General features: G+C 40.9%; 1 pseudogene; it reads left to right on the forward strand.

The window, feature by feature from the left end:
- Window positions 1–2513: 2513 nt before the first annotated feature.
- On the forward strand, window positions 2514–3048 carry LOC131811875 (eukaryotic translation elongation factor 1 epsilon-1-like; annotated as a pseudogene).
- Window positions 3049–25941: the final 22893 nt, after the last annotated feature.

The raw sequence follows: 25941 nt of genomic DNA on the forward strand, positions 1-25941 counted from the left end.
TTATACCTTATCTTTGTTGTGCATTTTTGGACTGTTTAATGTGCTTTCATCTTTACAGTTTCATGTTTTCCATATGACCTTTTGAAGAAGGCGGAGTATTATTATCCCCCTTTTCCATATGAGGAATCTGAAGTGGCAAGTGGCCCAGGGAGTTTACTTAATTAATGGTCACGGTTAGTAAGTAGAAGAGAGTCCTGCATTTTGACTGACATTTGAGTCTACTGTATCTTTGTTTTTATATGAAGATTTCTGTTTTCTCAGTAGACAGTAATAGTCATGATCCATCCCCTTTTTGGAGGATTTTTCCTCTCATATTAATTATATTTTCTTATTCAACAGTTTTATTTCAGGCCTTGCTGCTTCTAGGGTCACAAGAGACTAACATTTGCTATTTTTCATCCTGCATAGTTTTGGGAGGATGTTATGGAAAATTGGCAGCATATCACTTCCTTCATCTGGTTTGATCCTAGGCTTTCAGAAGACTAGAGACTTGAACTTCTCCTCTGTGAGAGTGAGATGAGGGTTGAATTATTGAACACCTGGTCAGAGTTAGATTTCTCTCTCTCTTTTTTTTTTCCCCACACCTTATGTCTGTTCACCTTCTGATCTTTACTGACTAGGACACTGGCTATAACACAATTGATTCCCTTCCCCTTATTCTCTGGAAACTGTCAAATAGAGTAAAATTCGCTGTCCTTCACAAGAAACAAAACTCTCTTCTCTGGTTCAGAGAGTGTCACATTCCTTCCATGTTACTCAGCATTTTACAGTCACTTTGAGGCATAGAACACCCCCCCCCCCCCCCATTTTTGTCCCTTCTCATTTTAAACAGGAAATCACCTCTGAGAAACCTTTGGGTGAAGAAAAACAATGGTACGAAATCTTACTTAAGACATCTCATGAAAGTTACAGTAGCTTTTTGCAAAAACCTGTGTTCTCATCCTTTTACTCTAATTCTATTCAGATAGTAACAGCATTTTATTGGCAATCATGTCAATGATTGGTCATATCACCTCTCTAACGTTTCAAAAGGACCAGTTTGGTTATCTCCATTACAAGCAATCCCCAAATTTAGTGGCTTATAACAACAGTCATTCATTTGCTTATGATTTTGTAATTCAGGCAGGCAAAAGAAGTCATTGGGGTAGTGGTTCTAGTCATCTCCCTCAGAGTTTCCCATGCAGCCGTTGTGGCCTGGAGGCTTGAATGGGGGCAGGGATGTTCAAAATAGCTTCTGTACTAAGTTGAAAAGTACCTCCCAGAATTTCATGTTTACCCAGAACCGCAGAATGTGATGTTATTTGGAAAAGGGTCTTTGCAGATGTAATTAGTTAAAATAAGATCATGCTAGAGTAGAATGGGCCCTTATTCAATATGACCACTGTCCTTCTAAGAAGAGAAGAGGAGGAATGCCATGTAACAAGAGACACATATTAGAGTCATGTCACTGTAAGTCAAGGAACCCCAAAGATTGCTGGCAGTCATCAGAAGCTGGAAGAAGAACACATTCTCCCTCAGATCCTCCAGAAGGAACCAGCCCTGCTGACCAGTTTGATGTTGCACTTGGAGCCTTCAGAAGTGTAAGTGAATAAATTTTCTATTGGTTTAAGCCACCCAGTCACAGCAGCCCTGGGAAATGAAGGTAAATCTGCCTTAAAATCCAGGTAAATCTTAGTTGGAATTGCTGAAATGGCTGGGGACTGGCCAGCCCCACCTCAGTGCCCCAAACTCCCACCCCCCTGCCATGTCTCCTGGTCTCTCCCTCCATGTGGTCTCTCCACCAGAGTCGCTGGGCTGCTTTATGTGGAGGCTTCATGTTGCAAAAGAGTGAAAGTGGAACATACCAGACATTTTCTGGATTAGGCCCAGAGCTATCACTAGCTTCCTTCTGCCATGTTCTGTCGGTTAAGGCACACTGCTGAGCCACTCAGGTTCAGGAGGAGGAAACAGACTCCACTTGTCAATGGAGAGTGGCCACATCCACGGGGATGAAGGAATCGTTGATGTCCATCTTTGGAGTCAGTCTACAAGGACTGTAGCTACCTGAGTTTGAATGAGTATTTTATTCCATGTTACACCTCTTAGCACAAGCTATTATGCAGGCTTAACAAGACTTCTTACACTGATGATCTTCTAAATGTTCAAGTCATGTCTTTGAATGTCAGCCAGCTTACGCCTCTGTATCAGCCCCTCCCAGCTGGGCAAGCAGAGGTGCAGGGGTCAGGCACCCACACTGAGATTCTAGGATCTAGGACTTCAGCATGGGAGTGGGGCGCAGTTGCCCGTGGGAGAGGTACTGTGGCATTCCTTGTGTCAGAAATGATTGTTTCCGTAAGGTCAGTTCTGACCACAGTCCATACCACTCTCCAAACTAGAGCTTTAGGATGACAGTGCCTTTCAGTGGAAGATTGTAATGTTGACACAAACGAGACAATGCATATGACCAGGTGAAATAGAAGTTGCTGTAAGAATAAAAATCCACAGCCGAGGCCCCTGCCATGAGCTCCTGCTGGATGATGGCAGCTGCAGAGCTGACCCTGCTTTGGGGACTTCTGGAGAAGTCCCTGGGGCAGACGAAAGGGAACAAAGACAGTGCTCAAAGCTAGCGCCAGGTTCCTGTTCTTCAAACAAACAATGGTCCACATCCAACAGGACTGACTACTACCAGCTTATCTTGTCAAGCAGGTGAACAAAGAAGATTTGCTTGGGAGCACTGCAAAAGAAAAAGCAATTGTTCAGCAGTGGTTGGAAAACAGAGTAACTCAAGTTACATGGACACTACAATAAAGGCAGTATCCGTCTCTGTTGGAGGATCTTAATTCCGGTCTGGAAGATAAAGTCTACCTTACAGGATTTAACTCTACCTTAGCAGATATCCTACTGTACTATGGACTTCATCGCTTTAGAGTTGACCTGACAGTTCCCGAAAAGGAGAAACATCTTAATGTGTCTTGCTGGTTTTGTCACATTCAGCACTATCTAGGGATTAAGAAACATCTGTCTGTTGTCCTCTTTATCAAGAACAGGCTATATACTAATTCCCACTAGAAGCTATCCATGACATAGAAGCATGATCACAAATATTTTAAATGGAAAGTGTATTCTGGACTAGAGAACCAAGATAAATAGGTACACAGTCATTCTTTATTTGCTGAAGTTGATGGAATAAACATGTCAAAAAAAAAATCAACAGCTGAAACTTGAGAGTTTTAGAGGGCACAGGTATTGAACTCGAGTTCATTTGAATTCTAAATCCTTGTACTTCCACTATAAACTGCACAGTATTTTATGAAGTACTAAAATGTCTGTGGAAGAACTTAAAAGATGAGTTAAAAAAAAAAGGAAGCTATAACTTAATGTTATTAAGAAATGGAATGACATTGTAGGGTAATGCAGTATGTCTCTTTCTCAGGCAACATAATTTTTTTCTCTTAAAAATATATTATTGAGGGTGCCTGGGTGGCTCAGTAGGTTTAAGCCTCTGCCTTCGGCTCAGGTCATGATCTTAGGGTCCTGGGTTCAAGTCCCGCATCAGGCTCTCTGCTCGGCGGGGAGCCTGCTTCCTCCTTTCTTTCTCTGCCTGCATTTCTGCCTACTTGTGATCTCTCTGTGTCAAATAAATAAAATATATTTTTTAGAGATTTGATTTATTTATTTGACAGGCAGAGATCACAAGTAGGCAGAGAGGCAGGCAGAAAGAGAGAGAGAGAGAGAGAGAGAGGAGGAAGCAGCCTCCCCGCTGAGCAGAGAGCCTGATGCGGGGCTCGATCCCAGGACACTGAGATCATGACCTGAGCTGAAGGCAGAGGCTTTAATCCACTGAGCCACCCAGGCACCCCATAAATAAGTTTAAAATATATTTATATATATTATTGATACCTGACAATCCAAAAAAAGATATGTATTCTATATGTAAATAATAATATAGGGGCACTTGTGTGGCTCAGTCAGTTGAGCATCTGACTCTTGGTTTTGACTCAGGTTATGATCTCATGGTCATGAGACTGAGCTTGCGTTGGGCCCCACACTCAGTGCAGAGTCTGCTTGGAATTCTCTCCCTCTCCCTCTACCCCTCCCTCTCTTTCTCTCACTCTCTTTAAAATAAATAAATAAATCTTTAAACCTAACATAAGAAGTGGAACATTGACAATACCATTGCCTCCAACTTCTTCCCCTTCTCCATCTAGAGGATCTTTATCTAGGGACACCTGGCTAGCTCAGTTAGAGGAGGCTGTGACTCTTGATCTTGGGGTCATGTGTCTGAGCCCCATATTGGGTGTACAAGTTACTTAAGTAAGTGAAACTTAAAAAAAAAAGTAGATCTCTATTTGATCTTTAACCACAAGTCTGAATTTTGTTTTATCAATGCCTTGGTTGTTAGGGAAACTAGATCTTCAGGTTTGAATTAAAAGGGGGAAATGTTGCTTGGCTACTAGTTAACTCCAAAACAGTTTTCTGGTTATTAGCATATTAACTCATCTGCTCTTTGCACATCCTATAAAAGTGTGGCATCAACACCTACATGATAAGCAGCCTCTAGAAGCGCAGTGATTTCCTGACTGCTGGGTTTGTGATAAGGCCTCACGGTTAACCAGATGTAGTAGCTTCCTTCATCTGGTCTCACTCAGGCACTGTGAGCCCAGGATACACTCAAAGACTTTCCTTCTCATTCTGTTGTTAAATTGCATCTCTGTCTTCTTCTTGGGTGTCTGGGTCAGCTGTACTCCGGCTTGCATCTGTAGATTCTAGAAGACTGGGGAGTCTAAAGCATTTTGGGCCTGAAAATGTGACAGCCATGGGGCTGTAGCAGCAGAAGTGTGTGATGTAATTTGCATAATCTGTTTTCCAAGAAAATCACAGCAGCATGGAAAAGTTTATCAGGAATATGCCAGATCTCAAAGGTAAAGAGTCCGCCTGGGATATATTTGCTGTTAAGTTACTTCAGGGGCGTATAAATCATGCAAATTCTGTTCTGATCACTTTCAATGCAGACAAATACATTTTTTTCCACTTGGAGAGTTTTTAATTTCATTTCCCTTTTATAAGAGTAAAATGATATGCACGTGGGTTTTTTGTTGTTGTTGTGCAGAAAATTTAATAAGGTATACTATTACCTCCTCTCCCATCTCCAGTACAATTTCCTAGAGTCAACCAACTTTCAATAGTTTTCATTTCTAGTTCTTCTGGGGGCCTCCTGAATATCCTTAAATAATATGCCATCCTTGACTTATCAGAAATACGGTTTATTCATTCATCCTTATTGAATTTTGATATTATTTCATTTTTTCGAATGGCTGCAACTGCAAAGTCTTTGACCTTGTAACTTATTACTCTCCCCCCTGAGAGACATGCCTATTCCTCAGACAAAACCAGGTTTACTTCTGCCTCAGTTTCCTTGCACTTGCTGTTCCCACTGCCTGGAATACATTTCCTCCAGATATGCCCGTACCCTCCTCCCTCTAGTCTTCACTTCAGAGTTCTTTCAAGAAGACAGAGCTGGGATTGAAATCCAGATACCAGATCCAGAGCCCCCACATGCTCAAGTCAAAGTTGATAATACTGCATTTTGTTCTATGCTTATATTAAAATCTTCCCTGAGTGGATTCTTAAAGTTTGAAAATGAATAATCTGTTTTTATATTCTATACTAGGATTATTGTCCTTTTTTTCAGGTCCCAACTCGTGATTTCTTGCCAATCAGAGGACACTGTTCCCAGATGCTTCTTTCCTTTGTGCCCAGCTTTGTTTACCTCCCTTTCTGATCCTGGAGGCTGGTGAGACTGTAGTCAGTCAGAGCTGGCCCTGCCTTCACTGAAATGACCCATAGTGGTCCCTCTCCTATTCTCTTTGCTGTTACAGATTTATTCCTTTACTGCCATTTGGTTGGCATCTCAAGTATAGTGGGATGTGGGCAGAAAGAAGTAGAACAAGGGAGGGAAAGAAAATACCAGTATTCAGGGCACCTGGATGGCTCAGTGGGTTAAGCCTCTGCCTTTGGCTCAGGTCATGATCTCAGGGTCCTGGGATTGAGTCCCACATCCGCTCTCTGCTTAGCAGGGTGCCTGCTTCCCCCTCTCTCTCTGCCTGTCTCTCGACCTACTTGTGATCTCTCTCGCTCTCTCTCCCTCTGTCAAATAAATAAATAATTTTTAAAATAAATAAATAAATAAAAAGAAAATACCAGTGTTCAGTGACTCATCTTAAACTGGAAGCCCCCCAAAAATAGAGTTTTTAAAATTTTACTTTAAAATGATACTCTGGAGGGGCACTGAGTGGCTCAGTCGGTTAAGCATCTGCCTTTTGTTCAGGTCATGATCCCAGGGTCCTGGGACCGAGCCCCGCATTGGGCTCTTTGCCGAGAGGGGAGCCGGCTTCTCCCTCTGCCTCCGCCTGCCACTCCCGTTTGTGCTCTATCAATTAAGTAAAAGTAAAATCTTTAAAAAAAATAAAATAATTCAAAAATAAAAAGAGAATCTGGAACAAAAACAGGGATATGAAGAACTAGCATTTATTGAATGGTTTCCCATGTGCCAGACACCGAAATAAGTACTTCTCCCATAGCAGCTGCTGGAAACTTCATGACCGTCTGAAAGGCTAAGGGGTCTGATGGTGGAATGAGAGGAGGATTTCAGACACTTGAAACCTTTTCTTCATACCACTCGTGTGATGTTTGGGACCCTCCACTGCTCAGGGGTGGTTCAGATCAAAAGACTTAAGATAAATGGAGTGTGGCGACACTGAGGCATATGGACTCCTTAAGGAGCAGCCATGAATTTTGTGGACAGCCTCCTGGATTGTCTGTCAGCCCATGGGCAGGTAGCAGCTTTGCATCTGTCAGTGTCATAACCCCAGACAGAAGCCGTGTGGCCTTGGGTTTACTATCATGAAGGGATATTTAGCTTTTATTTTTGAGGGGTGGGAAAGAGTAAATGATGGTAAAGTACGTTTGAAAAGTGGTGAATATTGGTGGGTCACACCCATGTATGTCCAATTCCCAATATTTTTTGAAGTAATTATATAAAATGATTAATTTACATATCTCTAAAAGAAGCATATCTTCTAAAAGAAGCTAATGATGCAAGCACAGTTTAGAGTTCATTAGATTTGACTACTGTTCACATTAATATAAAATAGAATAAAAAGACTTGCAAAACCCTAAAAAGAAAGCCAGGCTCTGTCATTCCTAACAATTTTCTGAAAATTCCTAAATGTAGCTTTGATGAAATTTGGGTGCAGGAAGAAGTATTTCCCAAACTGCCTGACTTTTTTCTGTTTGTCTTAAGATGTTATTTATTTATTTTAGAGAGAAAGAGAGAACACAAGTTGGAGGAGGGGGTAAAGGCAGAGGAAGTGGGAGAAGGAGACTCCCCACTGAACAGGGAGACTGACTCGGGGCTCAATCCCAGGACTCTAGGATCACGACCCTGAGCCAAAGGCAGACGCTTAACTGACTGAGACACCCAGGCACCCCCTGACTTTTTTCATTTTTCAGTTTTTATTTACTTGTATTTATATTCAAGTATAATTAACATTCAGTGTTATATTAGTTTCAGCTGTACAACATAATGATTCAACACTTCAATACATTTTTTGGTGCTTATCAAAATGTGTACACTCTGAATCCCCTTTATCTAGTTCACCCATCCCCCTGCATACCTCCCCTCTGGCAACTACCAGTTTGTTCTCTGCATTTAAAAGTCTGGGTTTTGTTTATCTCTTTTTTCCTTTGTTCATTTGTTTAGTTTCTTAAATGCCGCATGTGAGTGAACTCATGGTATTTGTCTTATTCTAACTTATTTCACTTAGCATTATACCTCCTGGATTCATTGATGTTGTAAATGGCAAGATCTCATTCTTATTTTATGGTTGAGTAATATTCTATTGTATATATGTATCATATCTTCTTTATCCATCTACTGATGAACACTTGACTATCTTCCATATCTTCATTATCGTAAATAATGCTGCAATAAACATAGGGGTTCGGATAGCTTTTGGAATTAGTGTTTTCATTTTCTTTGGGTAAGTATCCAATAGTGGAACTATTGGATCATATGGTAGCCCTATTTTTAATCTTTTGAGAAGCCTCCATCCTGCCAGACTACCTGACTCTTTCTTTGTATTAGGACAGGTTAGGATGGGAAAGGTCTTGCCGAAGACATAGCTGCAACTGTAGGAACAGAAACTGGCAGATTTCAAAAACCCTTTGGGCAGCTGCAGAATTATATTTTGTAGCAAACACATTAAAATAACTTCCAATCCATGCATTATGGGGAAAATGAATCACTTCTGTACTGTCTTCAGAAATTCAAATTAAGTCATTTTTCAAAGGGAAAAGAAGTTGCAGAAATGCTAAGGTTGACTACCTCCTGATAAGCTCTATTCCCAAGCAGACAAGTGTATTGGAATTACTTTAAGAAGGTTGTCAGCTTTTCCTTGTTTGGGTCTAAATGAACTCCTAATATAAAAATGTTCCTGAATTAGACCTTGGCAGTCCCCTGCTTACAGATGGCTTGAGTTCCCCAAATTGGATTCTAACCCACTTGTTTGGAAATAAGAATACATTTTGCTATGAAACTATGTTATACATGATGGTTAGAGTCCCAGGCCAGCCCACAAAGCTCTGTTTAACTACCAGTGTTCTAAAAGGAATATCACAGGGGCACCTGGGTGGCTTAGTTGGTTAAGCTTCTGACTTCAGCTCAGGTCATGCTCTCGGGGTTCTGAGATCAGGCCTGTGAGGCTCCATGCACAGCAGGGAGTCTCTCTCCTTCTCCCTCTGCCCCTGCTCATGCTCGCTCTCTCTGTCTCTCAACTAAATAAATAAAATCTCCTAAAAAAAAAAAAAAAAAGAATATTATAGACCAGTATTTTTTCAATTTGAAAGCTTCAAGCCATTAGTGGGTCATAAAAGCAACTCAGTGAACGGATAAGAATAGGATGGAATGGAAGAGAAAAGTATCAGCGCACGTTGCATGAGATAAGGGTAGGTATTGTTTCATGGAACTCCTGTTTCAGATACGTGTGGTATGTATGTGTATACTGGGTAACAATGCCAATGTATGTTTTCCTTGGTCTGAGTCCAAAGAAAATTCGGGTCGCATTGCGATAAGCCATGTGTGTAGGCACACAATAAGTGTGTCTCCTGCAACACATGTTCAGAGTCACGACTCTGGGCATCAGGATTACATTTCTGCAAATAGTTTGGATTTCGTGTGTGTGTGTGTGTGTGTGTGTGTGTTTGTCTCTTGAATGGAAAGCTGGGGTACCTGGGGAGGAGATAGGGCTGGGCATGAGGAGTACTGCTGGAGTGGGGAAGTAATGACTGGGATTCCTACGTGGGAGTTGACAAGTTTTTGTGCTACTTGTGAGCTAAATATGGTTTTTACACTTTTAAAAAATTGTTAAGGAAAGAAGAATAAAATGTAACAGAAACCGTATGTGGCCAGCAAAGCCTGAAATATTAACCATCTAGCCCTTCGCAGAAAAAGTTTGCAGAACTATTCTAGGGGAACACGGAGCAAGTAATTGTTAGAGGACTCTGAATGAAAGTAAGAAAAACCCAAAGTGCACTAGAAGCACCAAGGCAGAGGATAATGAGGTATCATCACCTAGTGTAACTACAAAGGATCAAGAGTAAGGATAAATCTTAAATTTTTTTTAGTGAGAGAAGATGGAGTTCCTGAAAGAAGTTACTGTCAGGCTAACAGCGGACTTCTCATTAGCCAAGATAGAACAGAAGCAAAGTGTTAGAAGAAATACTTCAACCTAGAATTTTATGCCAGATAAGTCATCTTCCAGGATTGAGGGTCAAATCATTGTTGTTTTTTTTTAAAGATTTTATTTATTTATGACAGAGAGAGACACAGTGAGAGGGGGAGCATAAGCACAGGGGAGCCCAAGCGGGGCTCGATTCCAGTACCCTGGGATCATGACCTGAGCCAAAGGCAGACACTTAATGACTGAGCCACAAAGGTGCCCCAAATCATTGGTTTTAACAACATAATTTTTTTTTTTTTTTGGATCTGTGTTTGAGTAAAAGCAAAAATAAACTACTGGGACTACATCAAAAAGCTTTTGCACAGTGAAGGAAACTATTGACAAAATGAAAGGACAGCCTACTGAATGGGAGAGATACTTGCAAACGATTTATGCAATAAAGGGTTAATATCCAAAAATTTATAAACAACTCACACAACTACACACACACACACACACACACACACACACACACACACACTCTCTGATTAAAAAATGGGCAGAGGACCTGGACAGATATTTTTCTAAAGAAGACATACAGATGCCCAGCAGGCATATGAAAAGATGCTCAACAACACTAAACATCAGGGAAATGCAAATCAAAACCACAACAAGATATCACCTCATACCAGGTAGAATGGCTGTTATTAAAAAGAAAAGAAATAACAAGTGTTGAGTAAAGAGAACTCTTGTGCACTGTTGGTGGGAATGCAAACTGGGATAGCCACTGGGGAAATCAGCATTAAAAAATTAAAAACAGAGCTAACATATGATCCAGCAATTCCACTGCTGGGAATTTATCTAAAGAAAATAAAAACACTAGTTCAAGAAGATATATGCAATTCTATGTTCATTGCAGTATTATTTACAATGACCAAATATGGAAGCAACTTGTGTCCATCAGTATATGAATGGATAAAGAAGATGTGTGTGTGGGGTGTGTGTGTGTGTGTGTGTGTATGATACAATTCAGCCATAAAGAAGAATGAGCTCTTGCCACCTGTGACAACATAGAGGCTATTATGCTGAAATAAGTCAGAGAGACAAATACCATATAATTTCACTTAAATGTGGAACCTAAAAAAATGAAACAAATGAACAAACAAAACAAGGTAGGAATGGACTCTTAAATACAGAGAACAAACTGGTAGTTGCCAGAGGGAAGGGATAGTAAGGGAATGGGCAAAATTGATGAAGAGGGTTAAGAAGTACAAACTTCCAGTTATAAAGTGTAAGTTTGGGGATGTGAAGTCAGGATAGGGAAGAGAGTCAATAACACTGTAATAACTTTGTATGGCAACAGATGGTAACTAAACTTACTGTGATCATTTCATAATGTATATAAATGTTAGATCACTGTGTTGTAGACCTGAAACTAATATAATATTGTATGTTAACTGTACTTCAATAAAGAAGATTAAGAGTTATATAAAGAAATTTTCTAACATAAAAAGTGTATGATAATTTCCCTCCCATAATCACTCAGTGAAATAACTATTTATTTCACTGGGGTGCCTGGGTGGCTCAGTGAGTTAAAGCCTCTGCCTTCGGCTCAGGTCATGATCCCAGGGTCCTGGGATTGAGCCCCCCATCTCTGCTCAGCAGAGAGCCGGCTTCCCTCTCTCTCTCTGCCTACTTGTGATCTCTGTCTGTCAAATAAACAAATAAAATCTTAAAAAATATATATAAAATAAAATAAGAATTCAGCAAGGAGAAAGGAGAAACCTGAAGAAACGTTTGTAAAAACTAATGTATATTTGACCATAAAGCAGGGCTCAAGATCTGTCAAAGGACAGAAACGTAGAGTGTATTTTCTAACCAGAGTGGAATTAGGCTAGAAATCAGAAGATGACTAATAAATTAAATAATACACTTCTAAATAACCCACAGGTCGAAGAAGAAATATTTTAATCAGAATGATGATGAGGTATAACACATCAAAATTTGCAGGATGTAGCTAAATACCAAATACTTAAACTTATAGCATTAAGATCATGTGTTAGAAAAAAAGGAAGGCTGAAACTGAAAAACTAACTCTTCCTCCAGAAGTTAGAGAAAGAATGACAAACCCAACGAAAGTATAAAATAGAAATTAATAAAAAATAAAAATAATAACAATAGAAATCAATGAAATAGAAAATAAATATGTAATAAAGGAGATCAAGAGGTGCCTGGGTGGGGCAGTTGGTTAAGCATCCTGACTGTTGCCTTGGCTCAGGTCACAGTCTCAGGGTTGTGAGACCAAGCCCCACATTGGGCTCCACACTCAGTAAAAAGTCTGCTAAAGACTCTTCCCTCCCTCTCTCTCTCCCCACTATTCTCTCAAAAAATAAATCTTAAAAAAAGTGGGGGGGGATCAGTAAAGCCAAGTGTTGATTCTTTAAAAAGACTCTTACCATTGGGCGCCTAGGTGGCTCAGTGGATTAAGCCGCTGCCTTCGGCTCAGGTCATGATCTCAGGGTCCTGGGATCGAGTCCCACATCGGGCTCTCTGCTCGGCAGGGAGCCTGCTTCCCTCTCTCTCTGCCTGCCTCTCTGCCTACTTGTGATCTCTGTCTGTCAAATAAATAAATAAAATCTTAAAAAAAAAAAAAGAGACTCTTACCATTAAAATCCTCTGGTGATATGATCCCATTAAAAGAAAAAGAGAAACGACACATATAACCAGTCTTAGGAATGAAAAAAGGGTCATCAGCACAGAGCTAATAAATAAATAATAAATATCTAAATGATAAAATATTCTATGAACAATTATATATGTGTATATTAATGTATACACACACACACACATAGTTTCAAAATTTAGATGAAGTAGACAAATTCCTGAAAATACACAACTTACCCAAACTGGTAAGATGATACAGAAAACTTGAATATGTCTGAATATTAAGGAAATTAAATCAGTAATTGTAAATCTTACCAGAAAGAAAATACCAGTCTCCGTTAGACTTACTTTAGAGTTCTACCAACAACTAAGGAAAAAATAAATGATCTTAAGTTCTTTTAGAGAAAAAAATGGGGAAAATCTCCAACATATTTTATGAGGCAAATGTAACCTTAATATCAACATTTTATAAAGATCTAGTGAGAAGGAAAAGTTACAGACCAATTTCACTCATAAACATAAATACAAACATCATAAATAAATTATTAAAAAACCAAATTAGCAAAATGTAAAAGTAACACACCATAACCAAATAGGTTTTCTTCTACAAGGGTTTAAACTACATCAGTTTGGTTTATCAAACAAAAACCAACAGTGTAGGGGCACGTGGGTGGCTCAATCGGTTAAGCATCATCTGCCTTCAGCTCAGGTCATGATCCCAGGGTCCTGGGATCCAGCCCCGCAGTCAGGCTCTTTGCTCAACGGGAGCCTGTTTCTCCCTCTCCTTATACTCCTTCCCCCACCTCTTGTGTGTTCTCTCTCTCTTTCTCAAATAAATAATTTTAAAAATCTAAAAAACAAACAAATAGCATCACAGTATAATTTGCCCATTAACAGAATAAAGGAGAAAAATCATATGATCATCTATGGATGCAGAAATAGCATTTGACAAAACATCCATTCACGGTAAAAACTTGTAGTAAATTAGAAAAAGAGGGAAAATTCTTTAAACTGATAAAGTTTCAGGAGAGAGCGAGCGAGTGCACATGAGCCCTGGAACAGACTCGTGCATATCTGGAAAGGTAATAAACATTCTTGTGTATAAAAATCAGAGCCCCTTCTATACACCATTTAGAAAAATCAATTCTAGGAGGATGAATGCCATTTGAAAATAAAATTTTCAGAAGAAAATATAGGAGACTTTCTTTATGTTATCAACATGGAAGAAAATTTCCTAGTAAGGACACTGAAATCACAAACTTGAAAGATTAATGAGATTTACAATTTTAAAACTAAAACTGTTTGCTGTGGCTTCTGGTTGGCCTAGTCAGTTAAGTGTTTGACTCCTGGGGTGTCTGGGTGGCTCAGTAGGTTAAGTGGCTGCCTTTGGCTCAGGTCATGATCCCAGGGCTCTGGGATGGAGCCCCGCATCGGGCTTCTTACAGCGGGGAGCCTGCTTCTCCCTTTGCCTGCTTGCTCCCCCTGCTTGCCTCTCTCTCTGACAAATAAATAAAATCTTAAAAAAAAAAAAATCAGTACATCAAACAAAAGCCATACTGAAGTACTGCCTTAGAAAGTTCTCTACTAGGAAAAATAAGCCCCTGTCTCTGGCCCACCATATTTTCCTCTGAACTGCTCTCTTTTCCCACAACATTTGGCCCGAGACAAAATGGTTATCATTAATATGCAAATGCCACAGGTCACACCTCCAGGGGTAGGTGTCCCAACAGAAAAGCCCTTGCTAGCCCCTAAATTAAATAGTTTGGCTTCTTTCCTTCTCACAGTGTGTAGATTACTTCTGTGCTTCCAAAAATCCTTATGAAAACACTCTTAGTCTGGGATAACAAAAAGTCAACACAACTGATTATTTTGGTAGATTCTATAAGGCCTACTTTAAATGTTCAAATACACCCGATGAAAAGAGCATTCTTCTGCTGAGTAAGTACACAGATCATTGCTTTAAGGACCTGGGTATCAAATCAAGAGCAATCCACTCATTTTTACACAAGTAGTTCTCAAACTAATTTAGCATGGGTCAGAATCACCTGAAAGGCTTGCGACAACACAGTTCTCACTGGGCCTCTCTCTAGACTTTCTGACTCCGTCAGTTGGGGTGAGGGCTGAGAATTTTGCCTTTTTTTTTTTTTTTTAACTTCTAACTTCTAAATGTTTTAAGTAGAGGTATAATTGACATATAACATTGTATTAGTGTCAGCAGCACAACATAATGAATCGGTATTTGTATACAAGGTGACATGATTGCCACAGTAACTCTAGTTAACTCTAGTTAACATCCCTCAGCTTACCTAGCTATAAATTTTTTCTCTTGTGATGAAAACTTTTTTTTTAGCTTTTTTTTTTTTTTTTAATTTACTTATTAGAGAGAGAGAGAGAGCAGAGCAAGAAAGAGAACACAAGCTGGGTGGGGGCAGGTAGCAGCAGAGAGAGAGAAGCTGGCTCCCCAAGGAGCAGGGAACCCACAATGTGGGGCTCTATCCCAGGACCCTGGGGTCATGACCTAAGCTGAAGGCAGACCCTTAACCAACTGAGCCACCCAGGTGTCTCATGTTGAAAACTTTTAAGATCTACTATCTTAGAAACTTTCAAATATGCAATAGGATATAATTAACCATAGTCCCCATACTGTATGCTCTATTTCCAAAGACTTATTTATAAAAATTTGCATTTTTAAAAAAATTATTTTTTTGATAGACAGAGATCACAAGTAGTCAGAGAGGCAAGCAGAGAGAGGAGGAAGCAGGCTCCCTGCTGAGCAGAGAGCCCAATGTGGGGATCCCAACACCCTGGCTGGGATCCCCACCTGAGCCAAAGGCAGAGGCTTTAACCCACTGAGTCAGCCAGGTGCCCCCAAAATTTCCATTTTTAACAAGTTCTCTGCTGCTGGTGTGTGGTGGGTCTGGGGACCACACTTTGAAAGTTAACTATTTCAGCTCTTGCTGGCCATCAGCCATTTTAGCTATGGTTTAGATGTCTTATTAAAATGACCTTTTTTATATTTCATCTTGTTAAAATTTCAATGGCGATTTTAGGCTTAAGAATCAATAGAATCTTCTGTCTGTGACCCATGCTCTGCCTCATGAAAAAATGTAGTAACATCCAAATGGAGTCCTTCTATCACTTTTTTTCTTCCCACTGGATGTTGAAAGAAGAGTTGAGAGGATTTTGATGTCAGGTTGTTGAGTTATAGAGTTACCAGTGAAAACATCAGAGATTGGTACTATATCCTTTTATTTTACTTTTCTTTTTAATTTTTTTTAAGATTTTATTTTTGAGTAATCTCTAAACCAAAGTGGGGCTTGAATTTACAACCCTGAGATCAAGAGTGCCATGCTTTACCACTGAGCCATAACACTTTACCACCCTGAAACCCCTAACACTGTATGTTTTAGCACCCCAAATTGCTACTGTATCTTTTAACAAAGGTTATTACTATATCTTTTTTAAGCAAAGGTTGCTATTGTATCATTTTTAGTCTCAGAGATTGCTGCTATATCTGTTTTCTGATAAGCAGTAGAGAATTTGGTATTCTCATTTGGACATGTGCTAGAGGTAATTTTTAAATTATATGAAAGTTGTATACATATACATGCTGACGATAGAAAAGAAAACACTGTCCAGAACTGGAATAGTGTTCTAGGGTATTAAATTGTAATTAACACCTGATTCTTCTGTCTGGTTTTATTTCTGACTTGTGTTTTGGACGTGGCTCCACCAAATAGATGTTCTTATTTAAACTCAGCTGTTTCTGGTGCCCTCCTCTGCTTGGTGACCATCTTCACCCACTGTTTGCTTTCAAAGCACTCATAACCTTAAAGGAAAAAAAAAAGAAGAAGAAGAAGAAGGAGAAGTTTGACAAAAAGAAAGAATTAAGGCTTCAGAAAGTGTTATACTTAAAATCTTCCTTTTCATACAGGCTGACAGACTGTATGTAGGGCATGATTATACCACCAAAACAGTATTTCTACAAATATTTTAAACAACTTGGAGAAATAGGACTGGGATTCAGTAATACACATGTTAGTAAAAATGAAGAAAAACACGTACTTCTTCCCCACTTTTTAACTTCTCATCTCTTCCAATATCAATTTAAAAAGAAAACTTGCAGGTCACATTCATAGATGAACCTCTTTTTAAAAAAATTTTCTTTATTATTATTTTTTTATGAGCTTATTCTTTGATTTGGTTATTTTAAAGTTATCCACCCCACCCCACCCCCGTTTTTTTTAACCTTTTCTCTTTTCTTTCTTTCTTTCTTTCTCTCTCTCTTTTTAAAGATTTTTTTTATTCATTTGACAGAGAGAGGGATCACAAGTAGGCAGAGCAGCACGCAGACGGGAGGTGGGGGGGCTGGGGATTGGGGGCAGGCTCCCCAGCCTGATTCGATGTGGGACTCCATCCCAGGACCCTGAGATCATGACTTGAGCCAAAGGCAGAGGCTTAACCTACTGAGCCACCCAAGTGTAACCCCCCCCCCCCCCCCGCTTTGTAAAGATGAATTAAAACCATCATCTCTGTGGCAAGAATATATAGTCAGTAGTCCAACACTAACTGAATGGTTCCTTAATGGGGAATCCTCAAAGAAAATAGAAACCAGTATTTCCTCTATTAGTTATTACTGAAATCCTTTTCTGATGTTCTGTTCTCTTTTCAAAAGACTGTCTTAGGATTTAAATGGATGTAAACTGATATTCTTTTATGAACACATCTAGACTAAATAATACTTTAGAGAAATCTTGGCAGGAGTGGGTGGTGGGGAGGTGGAAAACCCTCCTGGTTTTAAAACACAAGTCTTTTGGATAACATTCTCCTGAGGACAGCAGGAGAAAAAGCGTAAGTGAACTTTCAACCAGACTTCTAAATCTCTTTGAGGAAACTTCTACTGAGCCCTATAGACAAAGATAGACCACTTACAAAAAAATCTCTTTTCCCAATCTGCTTCCTGTCCTTCCTGTTCCTCCTGGTTTGTCTGCTCATTGTTCTTTTATCCATCCCTTTTGTCTTTGTTCTTCTTTCCCAAGCTCTTCTCCTTCCTTATTTCCAGCCCCACAACCCTCTCTTCTGCTCTTAGCTCTTCAGAAAACCCCTGGAGATAAGCTCACAATAATGTGTGTCTTTCAAAGGGAAGGGTACATAATCAGGAAAGGAAAGGAGCCGTGGAGTGGGCGGGGAAGGTTGGCAGTGAGGACTAGGACTTAAAAAGGGGAGGAGCACAGTAGCCCAAAGGTGGAATCAGGCCAAATGTCCACAGTCAGATGAATGGATGAACAAAATATGGCCTCGATACACGATGGAATATTACTCAGCCATAAAATGGAATGAAATACTGTCTGCTACAACACAGAGGAACCTCAGGAGCCTCATGCTAGGTGAAAGAAGCTAGACACAAAGGGTCAAGTATTTTATAATGCCATTTATGCAAAGTGTCTGCAATAGAGAAGTCCAGGGAAACAGAAAAAGACTGGGGACTGCATGAGAATAATAACTGGGTGAGAGGTTTCACTATCGGGCTTAGAAATGTGTTCTAACAAGACACAGGTAATGGTTGGACAGCATTGTGAATGCATGAAATGTCAGTGAATTGTTCACTTTAAATGGTTAATTTTAGGTGACACAAATTTTATCTCCAAAATTTAAAGAAATTTTTTCAAAAGAGGAAAACTATCAACATTTTCAACTCCATTTCTCTTAGATTTTGTAACCATATCTGCCTTTCACTTTAATGGTATCCCAAAGAAGGTTTTTTACATTTAATTTAGATATTAAGCCAGGAGAGGTCTTGCGTTGACCTCCAAATCTTAAGTATTGTATCAACATGCAATAAAAATAGCCCTAATAACAATGGGAATAAGAAAGTCTCCCTATGAGTCAGTGATAGAACTGGGAATGGATCCCAAGGAGCATTACCTCTTAGTCTCTTCTACATTCTGCTGATTATCTCTCCATGTCCCTGAAACTCCTGACGTAATTGAAGATGACTTGTCAATGAAGTCATCCGTCCAACCAGGAGAAAACACAGAAGAGCCTTGAACATAGGTTACAGATTGCCATGTCCTCTAGAGGCTGCCGCATTCAGATTCCATTTTGCCCTTGGCAAAATTGTGATGCAACATGAAATCTGTCTGGGCCGCCTCTCACTCACTCTTTTTTAATATCCTACATTCTTCCCTGGGCCTCCCCCTTTGTCTCTCAGGCACCTAAGGACAGTGTCTACGCCTTCATCCCCACTTTCCCTATTCCTCCATCTCCACTGGTGTTTAGGAAAGAGATTGACATCATTACTTTCCTGGGAGTGAATTTTCCATTAACACCTCAGACCTATATTATTGGAGGTCTCTCCACTTTGATACCAGACATTTTTGCAGGGTTTCTGGGTATTCACAGGACCCACCGTCCCCCTGCATGCTGTGCTTTAGGAAGGGGCACATCAGGGACTCTCACGGTCACGCATCATTGTCAAGTGTGTTTGAAGTTTAGGTACCACAGAGGAGAAAAGGCACAGTACAGGGAAGTCTAGCAAAAAATTGACTTTCAACAGATTGAATTGTAGAATATTATACATACATACAAGTGATGAGGATTCTAACTTTAGTTTTGCCCACAGGCAAATAGCTGTGTTTCTACACCTAGAAGAATCAAGGAGTTGATCAATGATTCAATTTGGACTAGAGCCATTTTGACTAAAATATAGTTTACCCTCAGGGAATTTGTGAGTCATTTCTGTATTCTCTTCCCTACACCACATGGTATCCATTTATAATAACATGCAAATGCAGTGTCCTTGTTTAATCAAGTCACAAAGGTGGGGCACGGGGTGATGGTCAGCTCAACTTAATATAGAAGAACAACACATCTGTGCTTGCAAATTATCTGGTTTGAGCCTCTCACCTTGTTAGTACAACCTCTTTTTGTAACTTCAAAAGCATCGCTGTCTAGTTTCAAGGGTGCACACCCCATTTCCTTTCTTTCTTTCTTTCTTTTTTTTTTTTTTAGATCTTATTTTTAAATAATCTCTGTACCCAACATGGGGCTCAAACTCACAACTCCTAAACCAGGAGTTGCATACTCTACTGACTGAGTCAGCCGGACACCCAGTATACCCCATTTCTGATTGTTTGTCGTTACTAGGTCCCTATAGGAGCCCCTACTTTCTAGGAACAAAAGGTGTTATCAGTGTTAGGTGATCCAATCAGCAAGTGTTGGGAGCTGCTGGTCAACCGAGATAACCTGGCGGCTTTGTCAGCTGTTTTGTGTCTCTCTGGGAAGTCAGCTTGCTTCGGGTACTGCCATTCTGATCTGTCAGGTCACAGCCATGCACCAAAGAACAAGAAGGCTGAGCAGAGATATTTATGTCTACATTGCACTCCCAATTTTCACACTTTTAAAATGCAGACTAATAAAATCACAGGAAACATTGGCAAAGTAGTTGTGTAAAGAGGTCTTACCAGGATCCCTCATCTTTCAATGAGATGAATACACTTGTCTGTATCTTTTCCTAACATTTTTGGTTTGCTGGGTGTTCACTGAATATTTGGCATTGATTTTCATTAATCCTCTTGGGGGTGGGAACTATATTTTTTCCCCTTGTTATTTTCAATATTTATTTTTCCATTTGAAGTTCAATCTTTTGGGGGATGTTCCTTGGTCTGTGTTTGGAAAAATTACTTGTGGGGCTGATGCCAGCACTCTGGGCGACTTTGAAGTCCATACAACACCAAACTAAACACGGTCATGGTTTTTATTTTTCCTGCTATTTGTGCAAGTGTCAGTTACATTCAGTGCCTCTGGGAAGGCCATGGAATCTGTAGAAATTAGATTGATCCCAATGAGTAAATTAACTCAACAATACTGCACAGATAAAATAAACATGCTTTTGATTATACTGGAATGGATATTTGTTTTGTTTTGTTTTGTTTTTAAGTAGGCTCCAAGCTGGGCATGGAGCCCGACATGGGGCTTGAATTCCTGACCCTGAGACCAAGACCTGAGCTGAGATCAAGGGGCGGATGCAACAGACTGAGCCACCCAGGCGCCTTGGGTGGATGTTTGCAAATATTCTCTAAAACTTTCCAAAATAGCATTGGCTTAAGAGGAGAAGTAAACCATTATTTTAAAATGTTTTATTAACACCATTTCAGAAGTCTTTAGAAGTTAAACTAAGTGGTAACAGTTTTGGGTGGATAAGTTTATAGAGTTTTTTGGAAGGCTAATTACCTGATACGGCCAAGCAGTACGGCAGGGACCTGGGGGAGCTCAGCTCCTCTTGCAGGTTCCTAGGGCGTTAGTTAAAGAACTAGTTGAGAAAATGTACCCATGACATTAATCATGGATAAAAAGTTGAATGCAGTGTGGGGCCTGGGGGGCTCAGTAAGTTAAGCATCCGACTACTGATTTCAGCTCAGGGTCCTGGGATCGAGCCCCCCATCAGGTTCCGTGCTCAATACGAGTCTGCTTGAGATTCTCTTTCCCTCTCCCTCTGTCCCTCCCACTTGTGCATGTGCTCTTGCTCTCACTCTCTCTCTCTCAAATAAATCTTAAAAGAAAAAAAGTTGAATGCACTACCGCTTCCTCAACTGTTTAACCAGACCCTCTATTTACTTCATATTTGTTTGTATTTGTCTGTACCCTATAATGTCAATGGGCACTGTTACTCTCCCCTTATCCCCTAAGTCTTTAGCACAGTTAAATCCTGAGAAGAAAAATTAGCCCCCAGACCCAGTGGAAAGCAATCAAACAATGAATATGGTTATTTCCAGGTTTTCAGGGCAAGTCTGCTTGTATGAAGTTTTCTCCGTGTTCCTGACCCATGGTCACCAGTGACTTTATATCTAGTAACATACCTGGGATATTAGTTATCTATTGCTGCATAACAAGTTGTCCTCAACTTTAGCAGCTTGATGTAGAAGCAAACATTATCTTACACAGTTTTTGTGGATCAGAAGCATCTTCGCTGGGTGGTTCTGGCTCAGGGTCTGTCATGAAGTTTCCATCAAGATGTTGGCAAGAGCTATGGTTATCCAAAGGCTTGACTCAGCCTGGAGGATCCACTCCCAAGATAGTTCACTTCCTGGGTCGACAAGTTGATGCTGGTTGGTGGCATTAAGCTTCAGCTTCTCACCATGTGAACTTCTCCACAAGAAGCCTGGAGGGTCCTGTTGACATGGCTGCTGGGTTCAAGGCAAGTGATTCAGCAGAGAGACGGAAGACATGACTTTCATGATGTGTCATAGAAGTCACAGATCACCAGTTCTGTAACATCCTTTTGGTTACACAGGCCAGCTCTAGTCAACGTCAAGAGTTTGCAAGGTGTGAATACCATGAGGCAGGAATCATTGAGGCCATCCTGGGCACTAGCTACCACACCTGGGCAAACCTGGTTACATTACCTTGGTTGAAGTGAAGTCATGGGGGAGCTGGTAAGGCCTCTGTTTCCAGTGGCCTCTCTATGGTTCTAGACTTGTCTGCCTACCAGCGCTTGTCCTTCGTCATCTCTTGCTGCCTGCCTGTTTTGTTTCCAAGCCTTTGAAAAGTTCTATGAACTTGAATCTTGAAACGCCTGAGAATCAGAACATGGCAGAGTTTGGGAAGATCGACAATTACCTGATCTAATTCCTACCTTCTATTAAAGATTTATTTATTCATTTTAGACAGCATGAGCAAGGGGAGGGGCACAGGGAGAAGGAGAGAGAGAATCTCCAGCAGACTTCCTGCTGAGTGCAGAGTCTGATGCGGGGCAGGATCTTATGACCCTGAGATCACAACCTCAACTGAACTCAAGAGTTGGACACTTAACCAATTGAGCCATGCAGGTGTCCCCTACCTTTATAATAAGGAAATATCAGTGTTCACAAGACCAATCTAAGATAGTTCTTAGGCAAATTACCTGTGATAACCCATACCTATGCATCAAATGGAGGGCCCTGGAAATTTCCTTTAAGTAACTTGGGTAACTGAGATCCAGAAGGTCAAGAGTTTAAGAATTATCTTTAGGGCACTTGGGTGGCTCAGCTGGTTAAGTGTCTGCCTACAGCTCAGGTCATGATCTCAGTATCCTGGGGTCCAGCCCCACATCTGGCTTCCTGCTCAGTGGAAAGTCTGCTTCTCCCTCTGCCCCTCCCCTGCTTGCATGCTCTCTCTCTTTCAAATTAAAAAAAAAATCTTCAAAAAAAATTACTTTTATACTGCTTCCCTTCTTATTTCAGGATTTTGTTCTGTACAATATTCCCTCTGTTACCTAGCCCCTGTGGTAGTATGAAGGAATAAACAAGAGAAACAGTTTTGAATAAGGATGGGAAAATTGCTTATGGCCTTTGATGCGAGGAAGGCAGGATGGCGAAGGCCTAGAAGGAAGTTGGGGTACTTTATTTCTCAGTGTTGCCTAGTATATGTTCCCCCTCTAAGCTGGTCGGAATGGGGGTCAAGCCCGGCACTGGAGGGGTAAGTGGGCCAGTTGTCTCTTCCTCATATCCACCCTTCCTTAGGCCCTCCCTGCCATGCTTCCAAATTATCCTTCTCAAAAGGGCCATGGAATCCCCTGTTCCTTACTCCCACGGCTGTCCTTGTATGTCTAATCTCCAACAAGGTCAACCAAATGAAAACAGAAGTCATGACTTCAGACTTGAACCAGTCGTGAGTGGAGAATGAAAAGATACACTATTGTATTTCTGGAGAGGATAGGATGAGAGCAAAGAATCCGAACTCAGAAGGCCTTTGAGGCTTTCGTTTTGAGAATGGTACTTATTTTGGGATGGGTCCCCCCCCCCCAACCCAGGCTGCATTTTGTAATCCTGCATATGAATACTGCACCAAACGCCAGCACCACTCACCTCATAGAAAAACACCAGCTCTTTTCACCGCATCTCTAACCTGCTAATGATGTTCTGCGTGTTCTGTGTAGGCCAATGCCAGAGAAGCTTACGGCAGTGTTTTTCAGAGGAAGAGCAATAAAATAGCTAGCGTGGATGATTTATACCTGGAATTCATTAACCTGGTCTCCCCTTTCATATCAAAGCTATACAGATATTTTCCACGACATTTTGCTGGCATTTTCCCATCCTTTTGGACATGGGCCAGAGGCAACCCCTCTCATAAAGAATTTTCAAAAAATCTGACTTGAAATAATGACTTGTATCATTTTTAGCTGTTTGGCAAAGCAGCTTGAAAAATATGATCATTTGAAGATTTCAAACTGTTGGCAATAATAGGACCTTCTGTTTCCAGGAACACTATCAGGCTTTAAATTTTGTTGCTCTGCTTAAAATATACCAGACACAAGCAATATTTCTAGGAGTGTTTCCGGAAGTGGGGTCCGAGATTTGGTCATGTGTGTGTCTATGTGTGTGTGTGAGAGAGAGATAGAGACAGAGAAACAGCAAGGAGCCAGAATGAGGGTGGGGGGTTGGTTGCTGCCCCTGAAGGAAATTTTGGAGGCAACTAGCACTCTGGTAGAGCCTCAAAGACTGGAGTGGAAGAATTAGGCGGGGATTGGTTGAAAAGTCAGAAAAGCTTGTAGGAACAAAAGTAGCCGTCAAGTAAAAGATGGAGGAAAGTTGTCCAACGATCCAGGGGCAATATGGGGACAAGAACAATACAATGTTCTGAATACAAGCAGCAGGGGGCCCAGACAATCTGCTTGGTGGTCAAGAGTTCCTGACAGTCAGTTCCCAGAAGAGAGGCCATTAATGTACATTAATGTAGGTAGGCCCTAAGGATGCTTCTGAAGGCTGTGGGACTGTGTCCTGACACCCTCAAGCCCCCGACTGCCACCCCAGCCAATTTCAAGAGAATATCCAAAGAGTCCTTGGTAGCAGAGGGTAGAGTGTGAGCTCCGCAAACCCCCTGTAGCTGTTCTAACCCCGATGGACTGAAGGAAAGCCCTAGGAAACCTGCATAAGCTGACAAAGCTGGAGGGGGGCCATGACAGGATTGAGGAATGAAAAAAAAGCTGAACAAAGGGAACAGAAGCAGGCATGTGTTAAGGAATCGAGAGAGGGAGGTGATCAACGCAAGCTGACACACAGCCGGACACAAGGGAAAGGAGAGGCTGGCACAGCTCGCCTCAACGCCGACGATACTACCCTTTGTATTATAATGTAGCTACTTCATAAATATCATTTTTATCTTTGCATAGTGTTTTAAGGATTTCATAGACATGCGCACATCATGAAAAGATACACCTTTCAAAAGAAAATACCTGCTTCCTAAGCCATCTGGCACCATGGGCCCTGTTCTCTGTGGCCTTCCTCATCACAAGACAAGGACACTTGAGGAATATGAACATTTTTTTCTGTGCTACTCACACAGATTGGCATTCCTGGGGTAGAGAGGGACTAAATAATGGGAAAACTTGGAATTTTATAGGCCGTATGATTTCGAGAGCAAACGAAGTAGAGATTTTTGGAGCAGAGAAATCATTTAGAAGAAATTAGGTACCAGGGCTGGTCTGTCTATATGGTTTCCCCTAAAATCTCTTCCCCTGGTGTGCCCTGAATGTGTTGGTTGACGAATGATCACCATGATGAGAGACCCTTTGGGATAAAGACCCTCTGTGTCTTCTGTGGGGAGGATGTTGGCAAACTATTATTCATATGTTAGTGTGAATTAGTTGATGCAAATTGCTTTCCTTCTGTGATAGCTGGTATTGGTTGTACTGAGAAAACGGACTTCTGATGTGAAAGCATCTGAAGAGCAGCTGGGTGACTGGGCTGGGCAGCATGGAGCAGGCTGAGGGGAGGAGACAGCTCTGAGGAGGATACTCAAGTGACAGCCAGAGGGAAGCTTGAGAACCCTGGAGACCACGAATCAAGAGGGAATGCCAAAAAGGCCTGGAGAAGTTTCTCAGGCCATAACGTAGTTGGAATATAGAAATAATTGTATAGATCTGAAGAAGGTTTTCCTGAGGTGTGCTCCTTAGCACACGTTAGGTAAGAAAGTTCACATCAGGTAACATAGAGTTAGAAGTTTCTTGGCTACAGGACTTCTCTGGGTGTTCAGTATGCTAACAAGCATTGTGAATAGCCAAAAGGGGATGGCAGTATGCAAGTTTATTTTACCAAATGTGGAGATCCCCTCATGGTATTCAGCAGGACACATTTTGGGGTAATAAATTTATTGTTTATTATGCACAAGAACACCAAAAATCTTGGGCAGTATTTTCACCTCTGAACCTCAGATTAAAAGAAAGGTGTGAGGTTGGGCCATCTGTTTCTCTCTAATTCTAGAATCTGGAGCTCATGAGAAATGAGAGTGGGTACCGTCTGAATGAAGAGCGGCTGGGCAGTGCAGAACAGAAGCAAAGACAAAATGCAGTCTTTATGAAATCTTTTCAAGGCCGATCTTGCTCTAAAAACAAGAAAGGAATTCATTTCTTCCTGGACTCTTATTCTACTCTGGCGCCTCTCCTGGGACCAGAGCTTGGAGTGTTCCATGCTCCAGTTACTAATTTTCCCCTCTCCACCCAAAGTGCTCAGACCGACCCAGCATGTCTCAGCTAAGTCCTGCCAAGTTTATCTCTTAAATAGCTCTCAAATCTGTCCATGCCCTCCAAATCCTTAATCTTGCA

Source organism: Mustela lutreola, chromosome 11 (genome assembly GCF_030435805.1).
Source record: "Mustela lutreola isolate mMusLut2 chromosome 11, mMusLut2.pri, whole genome shotgun sequence".
NCBI classification, from domain to species: Eukaryota; Metazoa; Chordata; class Mammalia; order Carnivora; family Mustelidae; genus Mustela; species Mustela lutreola.